Source organism: Jaculus jaculus, chromosome 11 (assembly GCF_020740685.1).
Source record: "Jaculus jaculus isolate mJacJac1 chromosome 11, mJacJac1.mat.Y.cur, whole genome shotgun sequence".
Taxonomy (NCBI): Eukaryota; Metazoa; Chordata; class Mammalia; order Rodentia; family Dipodidae; genus Jaculus; species Jaculus jaculus.
The window spans coordinates 97,283,749-97,306,136 of NC_059112.1; the positions used below are offsets into that span (position 1 = coordinate 97,283,749).

The 22,388-nt window shown below is 42.5% G+C and overlaps 1 non-coding gene across 1 annotated transcript; it reads right to left on the reverse strand.

Annotated features, from left to right (window-relative positions):
- Window positions 1–1,436: 1,436 nt before the first annotated feature.
- LOC123453400 lies at window positions 1,437–1,543 on the reverse strand. Its single transcript, XR_006632793.1, has one exon. It is a non-coding gene; the product is annotated as a U6 spliceosomal RNA (small nuclear RNA).
- Window positions 1,544–22,388: the final 20,845 nt, after the last annotated feature.

Consider the following 22,388-nt stretch of genomic DNA (forward strand, 5'->3'; position numbering starts at 1 on the left):
AATCTCCTCAGCACTCTCCTTCTCCTTGCCTTCTTATTCACACAGAGTCTTATTCTGAAGCCAGGCCAGCCAAAAGCTTGCAGGGTCCTTTTGCTTCAGCCTCCCCAGCACTGGAATTACAGGCATGAGCTGCCATGCCCACAAATGACATCATGAGGACATTTCCTGTATTTTATTTGATTTATTTTGTAACTTTACTTTCACATCTGTGAGGAAAGAAGGGAATGTGATTTATTTTTTCCTCAATTTGCTCTCCTTCCCTCTCCTATAGAATAATTTATTCCTCATTAAATTATGACAACCAATCTATGCATGTGGGGGTGTTTCTGGAATTCTTATCTGCTTCACTGATCATTGTTTTATTTGAAAAACTTGGGAAACATCGATACTTAATGGTGGTATTAAAATAAATCCTTCCTCTAGTTCCATTTTCAAAAATCTCCCTAGGAAAAAAATAAAGATGGAAAATTTCCCTAGATATTTATGCCTCATGACTTTTATATTTCCATATGTATGTTAATATCAGTTTCTCGAACTCCTTGAGAACCCTTCATTAAATTCAAGGTTAATGTTGAGGGAGATCCAGTGTTAAACTATGCACATGGTACTCAATTGCTTTAGGCCCTTCAAAATTATCTTGGTAAAGGCTTTACTTTCCCCTAAGAATCTCTAGTATATTCATTTTCAGGTTAATTCTTTGGTATGTTGTGCATTTTTGTTGCTGTTTTTAGTACATGTATGGAGGTGTTCATGTATGTGTGGGCACACAGAGGACAACCTCCGATGACAATCCTCAGGCACTGTGATGAGATCAAGTTCTATTGTTAACTTGATCAGATTAGGAACCAAGTAAGAGACACACATATTGGGTGAATCTGTGAGGGCATTTCCAGGAAAGATTAGCTGAGGGAGGAAGTCCTCTCTCCACAGTGAGTGGCCCTTCCAGTGGTGGACTATATATCTAAATAAGAGAACACAGAGCCTGTCGTCTGACTGCCTTTGCTAGTGCATGCATCTACCTGCCTTCAGCTATCCTTCATGGACATTGGAACCAAGTTTTATCAGTCTTCTGATGTGGACTGCACATCACTTTCTCTCCAGAAATCCTCCAGACCTTCAGTACCAGATTGGGACTGCTGAGCCATCCAGTCTTGTGGACTGAGCAGCCAGTAGATTCACTAACTCTCCAGCCTACAGACAGCCGTTGTTGGACTGTCCAGCCGATATCCTGTAAGTTAAGCTCATAAATCCCCTATATAATACATATTCATTCTATTGGTACTATTCCCTAGACAACTCTGACCAATACAAATGCCATCCCTTTTTCTTTCTTTTTTCTTTCTTTCTTTCTTTCTTTCTTTCTTTCTTTCTTTCTTTCTTTCTTTCTTTCTTTCTTTCTTTTTTTCTTTCTTTTTCTGTTCTTAAAGCTTTTACTCAACAATATGGAATGCTTCACGAATTTTCAGGTCATCTCTGTGCAGGGGCCATGCTAATCTTCTCTGTATCATCCCAATTTTAGTATACGTGCTGCCGAAGCGAGCGCCATCTTTCTTGAAGTAAGGTTTCTCATTGACTTGGAGTTTACCAATTAGACTAGACTGACTGGTCTCTGCCTCCCCAACACTGCGATTACAAACATGCATCATTACACTTAACACTTTTATGTGAGTTTTGGGATAAAACTGGTCTTCCTGCCTACGAGACAGGTGCTTTATCAACTGAGCTCTGTCCCCAGCCCTGGTTGCTTTGTGTGTGTGCACGCACACACATGGGCACACCATTTGCTGAGCTTCGCTTCTAGCTCAAGTTGAACTCATGTCTTAAGCTTTCTGTATAGTCCCTAGCACAGGGAGTGCTCAATAAGCAGTGCTTATTGTTACGACTGTAGCTTGTATAAGAAGATAGAAGCGTGGAGGAATTTCTTGTGAGCTGCTGAAAATCATACAGGGTGTCATTAGACACATGGGACACTAGTCCCAACTCTACTATTAGCTCTGTGACCTTGAACATTTTACTTAAAGGTTTTAGCTTCTATGGAGAGAATACTGCCTAGCAATGTGGGGTTAGTGAGAAGATACAGTGATGGCACAACTCACAATGACGGTAGTAGTCACCCGGATCATTCAGCATGCCGCCCTTCTCCCTCCCTGGTGAGGTTTGCCAAACAGCCACATCTTTCCCCCACAAGGCAATCTACTTCTCTTCGTCTGAAGTCTGCTTCCAAAATTTGCCTTTTCTGGACAGAAGCACAGAAAACAGGTAAATACATAAAAAGTTAAAAGAAGAATCTACCTTTCTAAGCATCCTCCTCTCAGACACCTTTGACTTTTCATCTTTTAAAAATAATTCTCAGGGCTGGCAACATGAGTCAGTGGATAAAGCACTTGTTGTTCAAGCATGAATGCTTACGGTTCAACCCTTGGAACCTTCACAGAAGTGGGTCGCTGCGGCAGGGTGTCTGTAGTCCCTGTGTGCCCTACAGCAGGAAGGGAGGTGGAGACAGGAGACTCTCCCAGAAGCTCATTGGTCAGATGGGCTGGTGAGTACACCAGTGAGCATCCAGAGACCCTGCTTCAAACAAGGTGGAAGGTGAGGATTGACACCTGAAGTTGTCTTCTGCACTCCACACGTCTACCTGGTGTGTATGTGCTCTCTCTCTCTCTCTCTCTCTCTCTCTCTCTCTCTCTCTCTCTCTCACCACACACATACAACATAAAAATTATATTTTATTTGTTCGTTTGAGATATGGTCTCCCTATGTAGCCCAGGCTGGCCTTGAACTCACTATTCTCCTCATGCCTCCACTTCCCAAGTAGAGGGATTACTAGTGTGAGACGCAAAGCCTAATTGCCTGTCATCTTCAGTATGGAATGTCCCGGGTGAATGGACTCCACAGTTGACTCCACTTCTGGGCATCAATCTAGGTGACTTGTCTAGACCGCCAGTGTGAGTCCATGCCTTTGGGATCAGCAATTGGTTTAGGAACAGGCAGGTTCCTGCCAGTGTCTACCAATGAGATGCCAGAAGGGACTTCCTTCTGGCTTTGGTCCAGGAAAGACAGTGCTCTGCCACTGATCTATTTGATGAAAGAACCCATTGTCTAGGTTCTGCTGGTTCATCTTATTAAGGGAGCTAAAATTGGCTAAACCCCACATTGTGAATGAGAGGTGCAGGGACATAAAAGCAGGCAAATTTAGGTCCATTATATAAATCCTGAGTAGTTATACTAGATACTATAATGCTGCATTCTCACTGGTTCAGTCAGTTTGACTAGCAGTGACCCCCTTTTTTAATGCCAGTCCGGAATCTAATAATTCAAACCTTGATTTGGGTGTGAACTTGAAAATAAATGATTGTCCTTTGAGAAACACTAGTGTGTTTCTCGCACTCTGTGGAGTGCCCTGGACAATCTACACACTCTAGATTGAACTATCTAGTGGACTTTAGTATAGATACAATGTGCTTGAATCCCACTACTTTCTGACGAGGGAAGTGGGGAATCTACTGAAGTATGAGCAGACTGAGGAATTGGTTGCAGTAAGAAATTAGGTCTTCTCGCAGTGCCTGGCACTATCTTCACAAGACCCTCATAATAGGAGGGAAAGATGATGACATCAGAATAAAAGAGAAACTAATGGAGAGAGGAAGGGAATATGATGGAGCGTCTATTTGTGAAAGGGGAAGTAGGGGAGGGGAGGGAATTATCATGGTTTATTGTCTATAAGCATGGAAGCTGTCAACAAAAAGGAAAATAAATAAAATAATAAATTAGGTCTTCAACTCCCATTTTAGTGTATTAGTGTGCTAAATTGCTGTAACACAATAGCTGACATGAAGCAACTGAAGGAAGGAAGGCTTATTTTGGACATGGAGGCAGGGGCATGAGGCAGCCGGTCACATTGCATCTGCAGCCTGGGAAAAGAGGGAAAGGAATGCGGTCAGCATTCAGCTCACTTTCTCATTTTGATTCAGTTCAGGGCCCCAGCCCATGGAATGGTGCTGCCCACAGTTAGGGTGGCTTTTCCCACCTCAATTAACCCAACCTGGAAACTTCCTCACAGACATATCCAGAGATTTGTTTCCATGGTGACCGAAATCCCATCAAGCTGATAATCAAGTTTAAATATCACGGCACAATGACAAACACTGTCAGTCAGTCTTCCTTGGGTTGTGAAATCTTAGTGGCGGGAGGCAAGTCTTTAATATGGTCAGAACCATACTGTCTGGCCAGTCTCTTTAAAGTCACCAGTAATGATTAGGAGAATAAACATACATTTTGCTCTATTTTAATCGACATTACATATATATAATGTATTCTGATATTTACTCCCCATTGCCCTCTTATTTCCCCTTCCTTTCCCACCATTCCCAACTAGTCCCCATTTTTTCTTGTTTTAATTCTTTTATTTGTGACATAATGCATGTAATTAGGGTTGCTTTCATGTGTATGATTGAGAAAGTGGCTATATAAGGGACATGCTATCTCATTCAAAGTATTTTCAAAATGTTCACCTAGGGAGTGTCCCAGGATGAAAGCAGACAGAGGAGGAAGGAATGGAGCAGGACAGTCTGAAGATTAGTTTAAAGCTCATCCTGGTGCTTCTGGGAGTGAGTTACACTTGATGCGTAAATCAGGCTCATTCTCTATCAAGGTTATAGCTTCCATGCTACCTGCTTCTTTGTCAGCAATACTGAGTTCTGACACGGGGGTCACTGGGTTTCTCCAATGTTGTGCCCCATAAATTATCTTAGCATTTTCAATGAGTGGTGTTCCTTTGGAAGCTGCTGAAGCAATTTGGAAGTCTTTGTCCAGCTCTGGCTTTGAAGCTCAAGAAGGCTTGGAATTCCTATATACATGCAACATTATAACATTAAAGCCATCTCTGCCAGGGTGGCCACTCTTCCAGTGATAGCTCAGAAAGCTTAAAGATCCCTTCCCGTTTTAACATTCATAGGGGCCCTGGTATTACAAGGAGTGGGCCTGTTTGTCTTTTGTTGTTTCTATTTGCTTAGTGGCACCTTTTTATTTGGCACAACAGCTCTCCTCTGTGCTGCATGGTTCACCCCTGCCACGGGAGGGTGGCAGCCCTCTTCCCTGGGACCCTGAATCTTGATCTGATACAGATGGTAGGCGATCACTAAAGCAGTCTTTCACTTTTTTTGACTGTTGGTGAGTTTTATCCCCAGATCCTCTTCACATCTGTGTCTTTCAAATACCCTCTTAATTAGCATTAGTTCTTGTTTGAGTGGGTTGGCATAGTAGTATATAGTAGTATAGGTTTCTTTTGCTTGCTTTTTTAAAAAAAACATTTCATTGACTGCCTCCATACATATAGACAATATACCATGATCATACCACTCCCCATCACCTCACTTTCCCCCTTCCTAAATCCCTCTTCCACCGAACCCCTTTTCTTTCCAACTAGTCTCTGTTCTAATTTGATGCGGTGGCAGTTTGAATGTGAACATATATCCCTCATAGTCTGAGGCATTTTTTTCTATCAGTTATAACAGATTATACTCTTATTCACTCTTCTCTATTCCCAGTTCCCTGGGGCCCTTCTCAGTGGGGTTATGGGATTCACTGTGGCGTCATGAAGACATCAGTGAGTCCCAACTGGATAGTGGGGGGACTATGCATCAGGGTATTCCCACCCACTCTGTGGCTCTTACAGTCTTTCTGACCCTTCTTCCACAATGGTCCCTGAGCCATGGCAGGCCTGTTGGCAGTCTGATTTTGTGTTGAGTTCTTTGTAGCCTCTGCATTTCTGCTTTGCTAAGCTCTGCTTGATCACCATGTTCACCACTATCACCCTGGAGCTGGTTGTCAGCTTAGTAGTAAGAGCAGTGTTCATGGCACCACTTCTGCATGTTCTCCTGGGCACTGGTAGCTGTGGAAGAATCTTGTGGTGGGCAGTTGGTTGTCTTCTTGCCTTATCTATGGATCTCGACTCTCCTCCCTTTTCTCAGTCATAATGGTCTAGGGTGTGGCCCTAGGGGTCTCTAGTCTGAGGTAGTTTTGAGTAAGTGAGTAATTTGAGTCTCCAGCAGCCTGGCTGGAAGCGTCAATGGGGGAAAACCTTGGAGTCCAGACCTAAGGTGTATGCTTGGGGGTGGATTTTGAGTCGCGACTTATGATGTGAAAAGAGCAACTTGAGCTCTGTCTGTTTTGTGTCCCTCCGGTGATTATTTCCATCTGAAAAGAGTTACTTCTAAACCTAAACATTTGGAGTTAGGGTCCACATATGAGAAAGAACATGAGCCATTTTGTTCTTGGCCTGGGATTACATCATTTAGTATAATCTTTTTCAGATCCAAATATTTCCCTGAAAATGTCATGATTCCATTTTTTCTTAACTGCTTAATAAAACTCCACTGTGTAAATGTACCATATCTTCATTTCACATTCATCAGTTGATGGACATTGTGGTGGTTTGATTCAGGTGTCCCCCATAAACTTAGGAGTTCTGGATGTTAGGTTCCCCAGCTGATGGCAATTGGAAATTAAAGCCTCCTGGAGGTGGTGTACTGGGGGCAGGCTTCTGGGTGTTATATCCAGTTTCCCCATGCCAGTGTTTGGCACACTCTCCTGTTGCTGTTGTCCACCTTGGGTGGGCAAGGGAGTGATGTCCACCTTCTGCTCATGTCGTTGTTTTCCCCTGCCATCATGGAGCTTCCCCCTCAAGCCTGGAAGCCAAAATAAACTTCTTTTTCCCACAAGATGCTCTTTGTTGGGTGATTTCTACCAGCAATACGAAGCTGACTGTAACAGGCATCTAGGCTAGTCCTGTCTATTAGACATTGTGACTAGAGCAGCAATAAATATGGATGACCAAGTGTCTCTGTAGTAATGAGCTGAGTCCTTAGGGTGCATGTCAAGGAATAGTTGTTGCAGTCCAGTTCAATTGCTGGTAGAAATCACCCAACCAAGGGCAGATTGTTGGGAAAAAAGAGGTTTATTTTGGCTTACAGGCTCGAAAGAGAAGCTCCATCATGGCAGGGAAAATGATGGCATGAACAGAGAGTGGCCATCACCCTCTGGCCCACATAAGGTAGATCATAGCAACAGGAGAATGTGCCAAACACCAGCATAGGGAAAATGGCTATAACACCCATAAGCCCGCCACTAACAATGCGCCACTTCCAGGAGACTTCAATTTCCAATTGCCATCAGCTAGGGAATCTAGCATTCAGAAAACCTAAGTTTATGGGGGACACCTGAATCAAACTACCACAGTGGTATAGCTGGGTCATATAAGAAATCTATCCACACGGACTTACACAATGGCTATTCCAGTTTACATGCCCAACAGCTATGTAGAAGGGCTCCTATTCTCCCCCCCACCACCAGGATTTATTGTCATTCACTTTCGTGATTTTTCTGACAGGAGTGATATGGAATCTCAAAGTAGTTTTAATTTGCATTTCCCTAATGACTAAGGATTTGAAACGTTTTTAGATGCTTATTGTCCATTTAGTTCTGCACCCAGTTTTGAGTGGGCTGTTTGATTTCTTATCTAGGTTTTTTTGAGTTCTTTTTATATCCTAGATATTAATCCTCTATCAGATGTATAACTGGCAAAGATTTTTCCTCATTCTGTAGTTTGCTTCTTTTCTCTGTTTTCCATGTCCTTTGTTGTACCAGAGCCTTTTTAATTTCATGAGCTCACTGTTTGTTTATTGTGAATACATTAACATTGTATAGTATTATCATAGTCCCCTATCATTAATATCCTCGGTTTTCATTCCCCCACTCTCATTTTGCTTAAACCCCTCCTCTTTCTGAGTAGTTTATTATTATTTTTTTCAGTTCTGATGTCTCATTCTTTTTGCCCTCCTCCATAAAAATGTTGATGGGTACAGTATCATGCAGATCTTGTGGAGGTAACTATATCGACTGTGAGGTCACGAATGTACTAGTTGGTTCACATCTAGAGGACTGGGCTTCCATGTCCTCCTCCCCGTCCCATGCTCTGACATACCTAGTTGTTTAGGGATTTCTGTTTTAGGAGACAATGTAGAAACCACAAGCTTTGGGCTTTGTGTGGGTTCAAAACTTGGCTTTAAGAGTACCTGGCTATGTGACCAAAGGCAAGTAACTTAACTTCAGCATTTTCACTTGCAGAATAGAAGTAATGATGGTAATTCATAAGGCTACTATGAAACTTGGCTGAGTTGTTACATGTAAAAACATATGTAGCATATGGTCAGCACTCAATATATGTCAACCCTTTATTATTGCATATATATATATGCGTGCATGCATATGGAAAGAAAGAAAGAAAGAAAGAAAGAAAGAAAGAAAGAAAGAAAGAAAGAAAGAAAGAAAGAAGGAAAGAAATGGGCTCTCTAAGCTGATAAAATTTGCCCAAGGCTACAGAATGAAGGCACAATGGAAGCATCTCACAGAAGAAGCCTGGCACATGCCAAAAACTTTTAATTGCAGCTGCAATTATTCTTTTAAGAGGTTCATTAGCCCAGATTTGGGGAGGAAGTGGGTGGAAATGGTACCCAAGGAAAAGTTAGAGGCAGAACTTGGGCACTGTTTCCTTCCTCTGCAATCCATTTATAAGCCTTCCTTTTTCCCTTTTCACTGCCAGAGTCCCCAGGGTGTCACAGGCCTCAGATAATCCCCCAGGTTCTGCAAAGTGTTAGCTGAGCTGTTAGCTGGCATTTGAGATAGAGCTCTTCCCCAGGTCATTTACATCTCAATAAAGGCCAAAGCAGAGACCCTTTCCTTTCCTTTCCTTTCTGTCTTTTCTTTTTTCCCTTTCCTTTTCTTACTTTCTTTTCTTTCTCCTTCCTTACCCCCTTTTTTTTATTAATTAATTTTGTACTCAGCGAATACAGTCAATTTGGTACCATTGTTAGGCTCATCCATGTCTTACCCCCTCCCTCTGGCCCCTCCTTGTTGAGGTATATGGGTCATGCATTCTGGAGTTAGCCCACAGTTATGGGTAGGATAAATGTCTCTGCATATTTTGAGACAGGGTATCATGTAGCTTAGGCAAGCCTTGAACTTGCTGTGTAGCTGAGTATAAACTTGCGCTCCTGATCTTTCTGCCGTTTACCTCTCAAGTGCTGGGATCATGGGAGTGCTACACCATGTTTATGAGGTGTTGGAGGCATGGCTGGATTTATTTACTTGAGATCATAAGACAAAGATCTGGAGATAGCTAAAATTTACTGGCATTGACAGGGAGCCTGAAAACTCCCATAAACAACAGGTCAGGGAGATGTGTGGTTGCCATAGTAGGATGGAATGAGAAGGTCAAAGGGAGACATTTATGCAATCAAAATGTTAGACAGAGCTACAGAGCTATGTGTATATGAGAAGTGATTTATCACATACCAGCTAGTACCAGCTAGTGCCATTTAGTATTGCATTGATGCCTCTCCCCCGTCAAAGTCCCATTATATAGCCCAGGCTGACATTGAACAGGGAATCTTCAGCCTGGGTATACTGAATGCTGAGATTTACAAGCATGGGCCACCATACCTAGTTATTGTTTGTTCCTGAAAGATCTGTAACCATTTCCTTACTTCAGGTCAAAATTGGGACTTCAGAGTATGTAATGAAATTCTGCTGCTTGCCCTTCCCTTACATCATCCATTTCCCTTTCTTCTGCCTGAGGACCAGCCAACGTGAATGCCCCACACCTCAGCTCATTGTGATTGGCTCCGAGATTGACTTACAGGAATAATGGAAGATGGACTTGGGGCTTCAGCTACCTTTTCTTGACTTGAGTGGCTGTGACTTGGCTGGGAAGCCTAGGGAGACAGGGCCCACCTTTTCATCTTGGAAGTAAAACCCACACCAAGAAAGGAGAGGTGGAAAGAGAGAAGAAGACAGCTGTGATCATTTGAGCTCCAAAACTGTATACAGACCCCAAAAGCCAGAGTATCTATGGACTTCTCAGGTCATGGATCAATAAGTGCCCTTCTGACTTTTGATCTGGGGCTTCTGATTTTTATAACCAAGAGACTCCTGATCAACACAGGTCCAAGGGAGTGTGATAGGGTATACATCTTCCTAAATTTGAGTTAGTAACCTAATCCCCAATGTGGTGGTACTTGAAGGGAATCTCTAGCATATAGCTAGGCTTATATTAGATGAGGTCATGAAGGTAGGGCCCCAAAGATGAAATCAGTATTTTCTTTTTTCTTTCCTTCTTCTTCTTCTTCTGATTTTTTTTTTCTTTCTGGGTTTTCAAGATAGGGTCTCTCTGTAGCTCAGGCAGACCTGGAATTCACTATGTAGTCTCAGGGTGGGCTTGAACTCACAGTGATCCTTCTACCTCTGCCTCCTGAGTGCTGGGATGAACAGCAAAAGCATGCGCCACCACACCTGACTTGAGATCCGTATTTTCATAGGAAAAGAATAAGACCAGACCTTTCAATCTTTTGACACGTGAGAATAAACCAGAAAATAAGCTTCCACCAGGAATATAATAATCGATCTCAGGTTTCCAGGTACCAGAACTGTGAGAAATCAATGTTTGACCTTGAAGCCACCCAGCCTATGACATTTTGTGATAGTAGATCCAGGATTTGGACTCACATTTTACTGGTTCCAATGTTGAGTATGGTTCTGGCTCTGTGAACAAAAATGGATGAAACAAATACAATCTAATTCATTTCACTTTTTTCCTGAACCAGCATTACTTAACCTGTGGTAGCAACATTAAATGAAAATTGCCATTTTCAGTGCTTATTCTATACACGAAAATACGCTAATAGCTTGATAAACATCTTATTCCCGTGTCCAATGATCCTACAATTTCAATGCTATTATCTTCACTTGACAGCTTGAGGCATGTGCGGTCCAGAGAGGTTGAATCACTTTTCCAGAGCTACACAGTCCGTGAGGTAGGTGGGATGGAATTTTACCAACTGAATTGTATTCCCCCCAAATTTATGTTGAAGCCCTAATCTCCAAGTCAACTCTGCAGAGGTCCAATCATCAGGAAGGTAAATTAGATTCAGTGAGGCCGTCAGAGTGAAGTCATGATCCAGAAGGACTGGGGACTAGAGAGGAAGGGCAACAGGATTCATTCTGTCCTCTCTTCTCCCCTCTCCTCTCCTTCTTTCACTCACAAACAGTTAAAAACCAGGATCTTGGTACTTCTTGCCTCTGGAATTGTGAGACAATGCAATTTAATTTTTAATTTTATTTTAGAGAGAGAAAGACAGAGAAAGAGAGAGAGAGAGAATTGGCATGCTAGGGACTCAGCCACTGAAATCACATTCCAGATGATTGTACCACCTGGTGGGCATGTGTGACCTTGCACCTGCCTCACTTTTGTGTCTCTGGCTAATGTGGGATCTGGAGAGTTGAACATGGGTCCTTAGGCTTCGCAGACAAGTGCCTTAACCACTAAGCCATCTCTCCAGCCCTTATTTATTTATTTATTTTTTTATGAGAGCAAGAGTGAGAAAGAGAAACGGAATTGGCCAGCCAGGGCTTCGAGCCACTGCAATCAGACTCCAGGTGCATGTACCACCTTGTGCACATGCATGACTTTGTGCATCTGGCTTATGTGGATTCTGGGGAGTTGAACCTTAGTGGTTAAGGCATTAGCCTATGAAACCTAATGACCATGCCATCTCTCCATTCATTTACAGGTCTCCTAATATCCACCTAAGGGTGCACACCAATGTAACCTTTACAGAAAGGATGAGACTGATTCTTCAGTGGGACAAGAACTGGATCTAGGGTCATAAAGCTAGAACGTCTTATTGACTTGGCAGGCTGTATGCAAACCCTCTGGCAAACTAATATTACAGCCAGCTTTTCTGTCCTACGGGTTAGATTCCAAATCAGCTCTCTCTCCTCAAGAGAAAACAATATATCTCTGTCTTTAGAAGGATCAAGCTTTATTTCTGTCTAAAAGGCCACACAGAATGTCAGTAGAAACTGTCCACAGGAAAAGGGAGGAATAATGGGGTGATAAATTAGTTTCTTACGACCCAGTGACAGACTGATGGATACATGCAATGACAGAGTCCACTTTTATCTCTCTGAAAGTCTGCCCCCAAAGAAAAAGTCTTTATCCTTGTAGACAGTCCCTGAAAATGGAAATACAACATGGCATGAAGCCCCACTGTCTGGGTGACATTCATTATTGCTCTATTAGGTGAGAACTAAGGAATTAGGTGTTAAAGCCCTAAAGAGGAGTGATGATGGTACCAGCGTAATGGTCTCCCTGCCTCTCTCTTGTTTGGATGGCTGGATGTATTGGAAAAAGGCACACACTGGAGCTTAACAAGATGGTTTAGGACTTCACTGCTTTGATGAATTCCTTTTGTGGCTCAAATATTAAAAAATTGACATGATAAGCCTCTATCTTGTTCTTCCTAAGAAACTCTTGCACAGAAGCTGCTGTTTCCCTCTTTGCATGTGTTTTCAGTGTGCCCTTAATTGAATTCTGAAAAGGATATGCTGAGGACCAAGCACCGTCTGTATTCTCTACAGTGGGAGGAGAAAGTATTGGGCGTTCCCTGTGAAACTGAGCTGCCAACAATTCTAAAGTTTACTCAGGGGTTCTTAACCTTGGTCACACATTAGAATCATGTGGGAAGCTTTAGAAAGTGCTGGCACTTGGGCCTGAATCTACAGATTTTAATTTTATTGGCTTTCAGGGCATGGGGTGCTCCATGGAAATTTCTTATGTGCCTTTGGTAGAGCAAATCTCCATCTCCAGTTGAGAACCTCCATATGAAACCAACTGTAGAGTCCAGAGTTTTTCCCTTTTCCACCCAGAGTTCAGTTCACATGTAGGAAGCTTGTTTTCCAAGGTGGGAGATTAAGAGGAGATAAAGACTAGTTAGGTCATTAGGGGTACCCTTCTTGGGAGAAATTAATGCAGTTTTTATGGGCTCTTGGTTGGTCTGTGTAAGATAGAAGCTGTAAAAGCTCAAGGCTACTGTGGTTGCTCACCACCACTAGGTAGTAAGACCCTATTGCTGAAGACTCCTCATGCTTGGGCTACAGGTCACTGAGAAATCAAGCTGGAGCCCAGCTGGAAACCTCCTCCCTGTTGACTGGTTTTGGAAAGACCTATGCAGCCTATTTTGGGAGAAAATTTATTAATAGTCTTAACCAACAGTGAACCTTGCAAGCTTCAAAACTAGACACCCAGGCTACACCAGTGCAATGGTAGCATGTTTGCTATGGCAGAAGCCAACTGTTCTCTGATTGTCCTTGATGGCCACTCCACAGGAGGAATTTCCTGATTGGCACTAAAAACATTATCAAAAACCTATGGCTGGGGAAGTCATAAACCCTAAGAGGTAGGAAACTACTACTGCTGTCTGGCTAAATGGACATATTTTGTCCACCACACTGTACTCTAAGTATTTATGTTTATGTGCACATATTAATGCTACTCTCACTTTTGGTCAAAGAAACTTCTCTATTCAGATGGTGGTGATCAATGGGGAGACTCAAAACTAAGCAAAGCACTGAGAAGAAGTGACAGTTGGAGGATTCAGCACTAAGTGAGACATCTCTATCATACCCTCCAAGGCTCAGGGACCATTGCAAATGAGGTGGCAGAAAGATTGTCAAGAGCCAAAAGAAAGGGAATCATGTTTGTGATGCTGTCTTTCAGACATTAGTGCCCTTGACATTCATGACCTCACAGAAGCTGATGCTGCCTATACAAACCTGCCTAATAGAAGGGGAAACTGATGACATCAAGCTAGAAGAGACTAGTTAGAAACAAGAAGAGACTCAGTGGATGGGGGGATTTGGGAGAGGAAAAAGAGAGGGTGGTAGGAGGGGATTATGGTCATGATATATTGTTTATAGGTATGGAGGCTGTCAATAAAAAGTAAAAAATAAAAGAAAATAAAAAGCTCAAGACTGACCCTTCCTCGCTCCTGCTTCCTCTCTGTTATGGAATCTCTCTTTATTTTGTGCACCTGTCAAAATGTAACCCAGCCCTCACTACAGCCAAACCAATGGGGCTACCCGACCTTGGGCTTTAAGACTTATGAGCTAAATAGATTTCTTTTCTCCATAAGTTACCCAGCATCCACTATTTTGTTGTAACAACAGAAAAATTGAGTAACACACTTTTTTATATTTTCATTTATTTATGTATTTGAGAAAGAGAAAGAAAGAGGCAAACAAAAAGTGAATATGGGTGTACCAGGGTTTCCTGCCACTGCAAATGAGATCCAGATGCATGCATCACTTAGTGCATCTGGCTTTATGTGGGTAATAGAGGATTGAGCTTGGGTCCTTAGGCTTTGCAAGCAAGTGCCTCTAATCACTGAGCAGTCAATCTCTGCAGCATGAGTAAAACTCTCTTAATTATTAATTATTTAATTATTATTAATTAATTATTAATTATTGTGTATAAAATAGTCTTAATGTGCTGTGTAGGTAAATATTTTAATAGTGTTATATTGAAAAATTGCCTGATCTCTTTACATTTCCTCAATTTTTGTCCACATGATTTGGATGAGGGGAGCACAAAATTCAGGGTTGCAGTGAGGAAAAATAAAGTATCCTCTGGAGAGTAAGCCTCTAACAAATATGGACCATTACTATTCCTGTCATTGCTATAATTGATTTTCAAAGCTCACTGGCAGCAGACAGTAGGAACTCTGTTTAATAGGGGAGGAGACATTTGCTGATCCCGATAGCTACATCTACGAGAGTAGATCCTGCTTCAGGCTAATGAGGCCCAGGCACTCAGTGTTATCTCTTCTCACTTGATCTCCCTGCTTGCCAGGTCACACCTCAAGCTCTGGTGCACTTTCTACACAGGAAGGGGTTTTGCTTCCATTGGACCTGGTTCCCATCTGTTGGTGGGAAAGGAGAAAGCAGCCTTCCTCATCGACCTTGGGTGGAACATCTCCTGATGGACTCCAAGACGCAGGTCTGAGCATTGTGGCCAGGGAGGTGGACCACTGGCATGAACAGTGGAGGAAGGTGCTAAAAAGTCAAACGCAATAGCTAACAGTGATGAAAAGCCAGTTCCCACAATAATGGCAGCATTCCTTCAGCAAATGCATCAGCATGTTTTGTAGGGCCAGACCTGGCTCTGGACACTGCTGTACACGATTAAAAAAAAAAAAAAAGGACTTTATGGGCTGGAGAAATGGCTTAGTGGTTGAGAAGTGGCCTGTGAAGCCTAAGGACCCCGGTTCGAGGCTTGATTCCCCAGGACCCACGTAAGCCAGATGTACAAGGGGGCGCATGCGTCTGGTGTTCATTTGCAGTGGCTGGAGGCCCTGGAGCACCCATTCTCTCTCTCTCTCGTCTCTTTCTCTTGCTGTCGCTCTCAAGTAAAAGTAAACAAAAAAATTTTTTTAAATGGACTTAATTCTAAAAAAATTAATTTTCTATACTCATATGTGATTTTTTTTTTGGATTTGTTTTTGACATTTTCATGCTTCGATGTTACTTTATTAATCACCCTCCATTAGCTCCTTCAGTCCACTTAATTCTTTATTCTTTTCTTTTACTGTTGACTGTGCCTGGGTAGGGAATGATTGCCCGTCCTTGGCAATCTTTAATTATCACAAGCTCACTGGGGAGGGGAGTGGCCTTCCAAGACCCACCCCTGTCTACAAAGCATGATGGCTGGCTCTGTCATGTCTGTGAGTGCATGAGTGCAATGGCCTCATAATGCCCAGAAGCCACAGTGGCTCCTCATCTACCAGATTTTACTTTCTTTCCATTCTGAGGGAAAAAAAAATGTTCCCTGGACCCTAAAGGGGATGAGGGGTTTGTCCCATGTAGGGCCAGACACTCAGCAGTCCCTGTTTTCAGCACTTTGACCAGTCATGATTCTCTGCATTGATCCACTGCGGAAGAAAAAAGAAAGGGAGATTTTCTGACCAGGGCAGAAAGCCAACCTGACCTGTGGATATAAAGACAAACATTTGGGTGGCGGCTTGATGGCATATCCGTTAGCAATAAAGGAACAGTAGAGTCTTCATTCGGACTTACGTTCCTTAACCTCCATGGCCTCCACGCCACTATTGAGCCAGAGGGCCCATCTTGCCTGGATGTTCAGTGCTGTTGAGTGCAGCGTTCATCCCGGGGCGGTAGTGTGGACGACTTCTACCTTCCCTACGTAGCCTGCACAGCACTCTCCAGCCTTACGGAACACAGCCAGCAGGAAGGAAGCGTCCATCTCAGCCCCACCTTGGTTGCTTTAGGATATCATGTTCATTTAAAAATACTGAGGCATATTTTCCTACAGTAAATTCACCCTTTTATGGGTAGGTAATTCACATACAGTAAAGTTCACCCTTTTAAAGATCTGTAATATTTCATGTCTTTTGTGTGCTATTGTAAAGGGTAATAAATCTTGAAACTGGGAAATGTTAGCTGCCAACTCCATTCTTTGTGGACATTTAGGTAAGTGATGTAGCCACCACCAGGGTCAATGCAAAATATTTCATTAATCACCTGAAATGGTCTTGTGTCTTCATAATCAGCCCCTTCCTCTGCTCTGCGGCTGGCAACCGCTGGTCTGCTTTCCATCTGTACAGTGTGTCTCTTTCAGAACGCCACTTCAGTCACAGCATGGAGGACATGGGCCTCTTGCAAGCTTCGTATTTGAGAGACACACGAGTTATTACATGCATCAACAGTCTCCTATTATTAATAGCCTGTTGTGTGTGTGTGTGTGTGTGTGTGTGTGTGTGTGTGTGTGTGTGTATGTTATATGTTTTGTCACTTTGTCAAATGCCTGAGAGAAATTTCAAGAGTGAAAGATTTATTTTTGATCACGGGGTTGCCCTTTTGTGTCTGGATCTGTGGAGAGGTAGAACACTGTGGAGAATGGAATTATGGAAAGGAGAGAGGTGGCTCACCTCACAGGGGCCAGAAAGCAGATAGAGATAGGAAGAAACCAGGACTCACATACCCTTCAGAGGTATGTCTTCAGGTGACATCTCTCTCCTGCCACCTCCCAATAATTGTGACAAATTACAAATCCATTAATGGGTAGATTTATTCATTCATTATTTATTCATTCATGCATTGATGCATTCATCTGTCCATTGAAGCAGAGCCCTTATGATGCAATCACCCCTCACTGCTTGGATCTACCAGTTGGGGACGGTTGCAGTCAGGTTCACATTGCTGGCAGAAAACACCCAACCAAGAGCAAATTGTGTGGAAAAATAAAAAAGACTACTTTGGCTTACAGACGCAAAGGGAAACTCCATGATGGCAGGGGGAAACAATGGCAGAGGATGAACATCACCTCCTGGCCAACATCAGGTGGACAATAGGAACAGGAGAGTGTGCCAAACACTGGCAGGAGGAAACTGGTTATAACACCCATAATACCCATGGCCCCCAACAATACACTACCTTCAGAAGGCTTTAATTCCCAAATCTCCATCAGCTGAGAACCTAGCATTCAGAACATAAGTTTATGGGGGACACCTGAGTCAAACCAGTACAGGGACCAAACCTTTACATTTAAATTCCAGTATTTACCCATTGAGAGATATTTAGGTTGTTTTTCTGTTTGGAGGGATTTTGTATGAAAATGCAGTTTCATATCATTTGATAAATGTCTAAGAATGGGTGTGTTTTAAACTTTGTAAGGTACTTCCAAAACTTTCTAAAATGAGTTACAACCACATCATTCTGCTTGTTTCACACCTTTGCCAACATACGGTATCCTCAGGTTTTATTTAAAGGCATTTTAATATTTTTATTTTTAGGTATTTTATTTATTTATTAAAGCAGATGGTACAGAGAGAAACAGGCAGACAGAGAGAATGGATGTGCCAGGGGCGCCTGCCACTGTAAATGAACTCCAGGTGCACGTACCACTTCATGCATCTGGCTTTACATGGGTACTGAGGAATCAAACCCAGGCTGTCAGGCTTTGAAAGCAAGTGCCTTCAGCCACTGAACCATCTCTTCAGCTCTAAATAGGACATTCTAGTAGATGAATCATATTTCTCTTCCTCTTCAGCTCCTATTTCTCCCTTGCATCTCTTCTTCCCCCTCCTATTTTTTTCTTGTGATGCTAGAATCTAATTCAAAGCTGGGGAGACAGCGGGATGGGCTCTATTATTTTTGTCAACATTTTGTCCATTGAGGAAATGTCAAAATGTCAGATACGCACATTGAACATGTCTCCTTCCAGTCTTCAGAGTGCTTTTTCTTCTCCTAACAAAGTCTTTGGGTCCAAATTCATCAACATTTTTTATATTATCTAAAATCCTTTTTCTTAAAAAGGTTATTTATTTGAGAGAGAAAAATATATATAGAGAGAATGGGGGTGCCAGGGCCTCTAGCCACTGCAAATGAACTCCAGATGCATGTGCCACTTTGTCTATCTGGCTTTATGTGGGTACTGGGGAATTGATCCTGGGTCCATAGGCTTTGCAGGCAAGCACTTTAACCACTGAGCCACCTCCCTAGCCCTAAAATATTTCTTTCTTAATCAAAGATTACAGCTTTTTTAAAAATATTTTTTATTATTTTATTTATTTTTTTTGTGTGTGTGGTTTTCAGTGTCTTACTCTAGCCCAGGCTGACCTGGAGTTCACTCTATAGTCTCAGGGTGGCCTTGAACTCTCAGTGATCTTCCTACCTCTGTCTCCCAAGTGCTGGGATTAAAGTAGTGAGTCATAATGGCTGGCTTTTTTTTTTTTTTTCTATTTTAAAGTTGTAACGTTAGGTTTATTATCAAGTCAATGGTCCATTTCAAGGTAATTATTGACAATTTCGTGGAGTATTGGTTGGGCATTGCTATTTTATTGTTGGATATCCAATAATTATGACATGCTTTTGCAAGTTAGTGAAAGGTCAGGTGATCATATTCCTTGGGGCTGTTTTTCAACTCTGTTATGTCCCCTTGATATATTTATCTCTTCCCCAACACCTCACAATCTTGATTATTATAGTCTGCATTCTCCAAATTTCTTCATTCCCCCCAAAATTGTTTGTACTTTGATATATAATTGTGGAATCCAGTTGTTGGTTTCTATAAAAGAACCCTACTTTTGTTTGATTGGGTTGCATTGAATTTATACCTGAAGAGAATTGACTTCTTAACAGTATTGCATCCTTCAATCAATGGACATAGTTTATATATTTCCCCTTATTTAGGTCTTTGAATTCTTTCACCTGTATTTTTAATTTTTAGTATATGAACTTTTTTATATACAGTTTTGTGTATATTTGTGCACGTGTGTGTGTATGTGTATGTGTATGCAGTGGTCATGCATGTGCATGCATGTGCTTGTGGAGGCCAGTGTGTGTGTGTGTGACCTACAGTTTTGCATATATTTGTGCACATGTGTATGTAATGTTCATGCAAGTGCATGTGTGTGCTTATGGAGGCCAGAATTCAATGTTGGGTGTTGTACTCAGGAATGCCATCACTTAAAATGTTTTTTTATTTTGGTTTGTGTGTGTGATGAACGCATGTGTATGGTCCCTTGCGGTGCCCCATAGCTCAGCTATGGTGCAGGGGGGGTTCACTTGCCTGTGGAGGCTGTGGTGGAACATGAGGTGAACCATTGCCCTTCTGCCTGGTCTGGTTTTGAACTGGATCCTCCTTTTACTGATTTCAGAGCTTGTAGGACTGTGAAGACTCTTGAGTCTCTGCTCCCCTGCAGGACTGGGGGCCACTGTCAAATGTGACCATGCCCCTCTGTTTATGTGTGGGATCTGGAGATTTGAACTTTGGTGGTCTCAGGCCGTCACACTTGCATAGGAAGTACAGTTATTACTGAGCAATCTCTCCAGACTATCATCCACATTTTTGTTACTGTTTATACATATATGTGTGTGCGCACATGTGTATAGGTGTTTGTGTGTGTGAGTGCAAGCGTGCACATGCCTCAGTGTGTACGGGGGCCAGAGAACAATTTTTGGGTCTGCTCTTGCCTTTCACCTCATTTGAGGCAGAGTTTCTCTCAGTCTCACTCCACAGTTGTTCTTCGTGTGTTCTTGTGCTGCTCACCAAGAGCTTCTGGGAAATTCTCTTGTCTCTGCCTCTTGTCTTTTCATCAGAGTTCTGAGACCATAGAATCTTGCTACAGCTACTGGTTTTTATGTGGATTGTGAGGATCAAACTTGGGTACTTGGGCTTGAATGGCAAGTGCGATCATTGCGTACACACACACGCACACACACACACACACACACACACACACACACACACACACACACACTATTTATTTCTCTATTTGCAGGGAAAGAAGGAGAGAATATAGGAGTATTAGGACTTCTAGCTGCTGCAAAAGAACTCCAGACGCATGTGCCACCGTGCCTCTGGCCTTACGTGTGTACTGGGGAGCCAAACCTGGGTTGTTACATTTTGCATACAAGCATCTTAACTGCTGAGCCATTTCTCCAGTCCCTATTTATTCATTTTTGAGAGGTCTTCTTGTATCCCAGACTGACCTGGAACTCACTCTGTGGCCCAAGATGGCCTCAAACTCATGTTGGTTCTTGTACTTCAGCCTTCTGAGTGCTGACATTAAAGGCATAAACCACCATACCCAGCTAGGGGAGATTTCTTTTTTAAATGCAAGAGTCAATTATTGTGTATCTGCCAGAAACCTGCTTTTCTTTTTGTAATTCTATTTATTTTGGAGATAGCTGTGAATCCCGGGGAGTCTCGAAACTGATCAAAGTGATCAAACGAGAGGATCCTGAAAGTTCAGTGCTACATGTGGCAGCTTTATCCAACCTTCTGGGGTCCAGTGGTCAGTGGACACTGCAGAAGAAGGGGCAGAAAGAATATTAGAGGAGGAAACACGGGGAGGAGTGCGCTGGGACACTATCATCCAGGCATGAAGAAATGGGGGCTGGAGAGATGGCTTAGTGGTTAAGCACTTGCCTGTGAAGCCTAAGGACCCAGGTTCGAGGCTTGGTTCCCCAGGACCCACGTTAGCCAGATGCACAAGGGGGCGCACGCATCTGGAGTTCGTCTGCAGTGGCTGGAAGCCCTGGCGCACCCATTTTCTCTCTCTCTCTCTCTGCCTCTTTCTCTGTCTATTGCTGTCAAATAAATAAATAAAAATAAACCAAAAAAAAAAAAAAAAGAAATGGGCCCACTCCTTACTTTTCAGTGGAGTGACACTTCTGAAACGCTTCCTGCACAATACTGAGCAAAGCAACATTTTGGTGTAGACGACAGAGGTGGGAAAAAGAATGCGCTATCAAGTAGAAGAAGGGCTACATGGAAAGAGGAGGTGCTTCACCGGAACTGGGGTCGGGAGAGGAGACTAGTGAGAGGGGATTATGATCTAATTACAGTATGTTTATGTATCTAAATTCTTAATAAAGATTGAAAATAGAACTGGCATATGACCCAGCTCTAACACCCTTGGCATATATCCTAAAGATTCTACGGAGACGCTTGTACATCACATTTATTGCACTCCGTTCACAAGAGATAGGAAATGGAAGTAGCCCATGTGCACCACCAAAAGATGAATGCGTAAGGAAGATGTGGTCCACACACACAATACAATTTAATTCAGCACTAAAAACACAGAAAGTTTGAAATTTGCAGGAAAATGGAAGGATCTGGAAAAATTATATGAAGTAAAGGTGACCCATTCTCAGAAAGTCCCATATTAAATGTTCTTACTGGCATGCAATATCTATAAACATGTATATAAAGTAGGGAGGAAATGTGAGTAAAATCTAAAAAGCTAGCATAGTCACCGTGGTAGTTTGGATGGATGTCCCCCAGTATATTCAGGAGTTTATTAAAGCTTGTAACTTTGATCTCCAGCTGCCTGGCTGAAGGAGGTGTCACTGTTGGTGGATCCTAAGGTCCAGCCCCAAGTTTGGAGAATTTCAGTCTATACATATGCAAGGTGCCTGAGTTCCTGGAGTGTGCTTGCTTCTGGTGGTGGTGGTGGCTTTTCTCTGTCTGTACCTGGTGCTGGGCCTCGTTTGTGAGTTCCTAGCAGCCAAGTGAAGTTGACTACTACAGAGCAGGGAATAAGAGATGACAAGAAAGGAGTTGGGAGAAGGGCCAAAGGACACATGTGATGTGTAAACAGGAGGGGATACGAGAAGGGATGGTGGGGATCAAGGAAGTGGGGGGAGGAGAATTCACTCAAGAGAAAGTATAATTTAAAATGCCATAATGATACCTAAGACTCTGCATGCTCACCAAAATAATAAACATAAAAGTCTTTCACAGGGGGAAAAAAATTCAGGAGACCTGTTTATTTAACATAACGGTCCTATTTAACAGCAATGCTTTCCTGGGAATTATTGGTAGAGGAGGGGTTGTGTTTTCACCACAAATAAGATAATTATGCAAGAGAATCTATACGCTAATTACTCTGGTTTAGCCACCCCAACATGTATGGTGCCTCTGTGTGTGTACATTGACATGTATGAGAGTATGTAGTTTATTTGTCAAC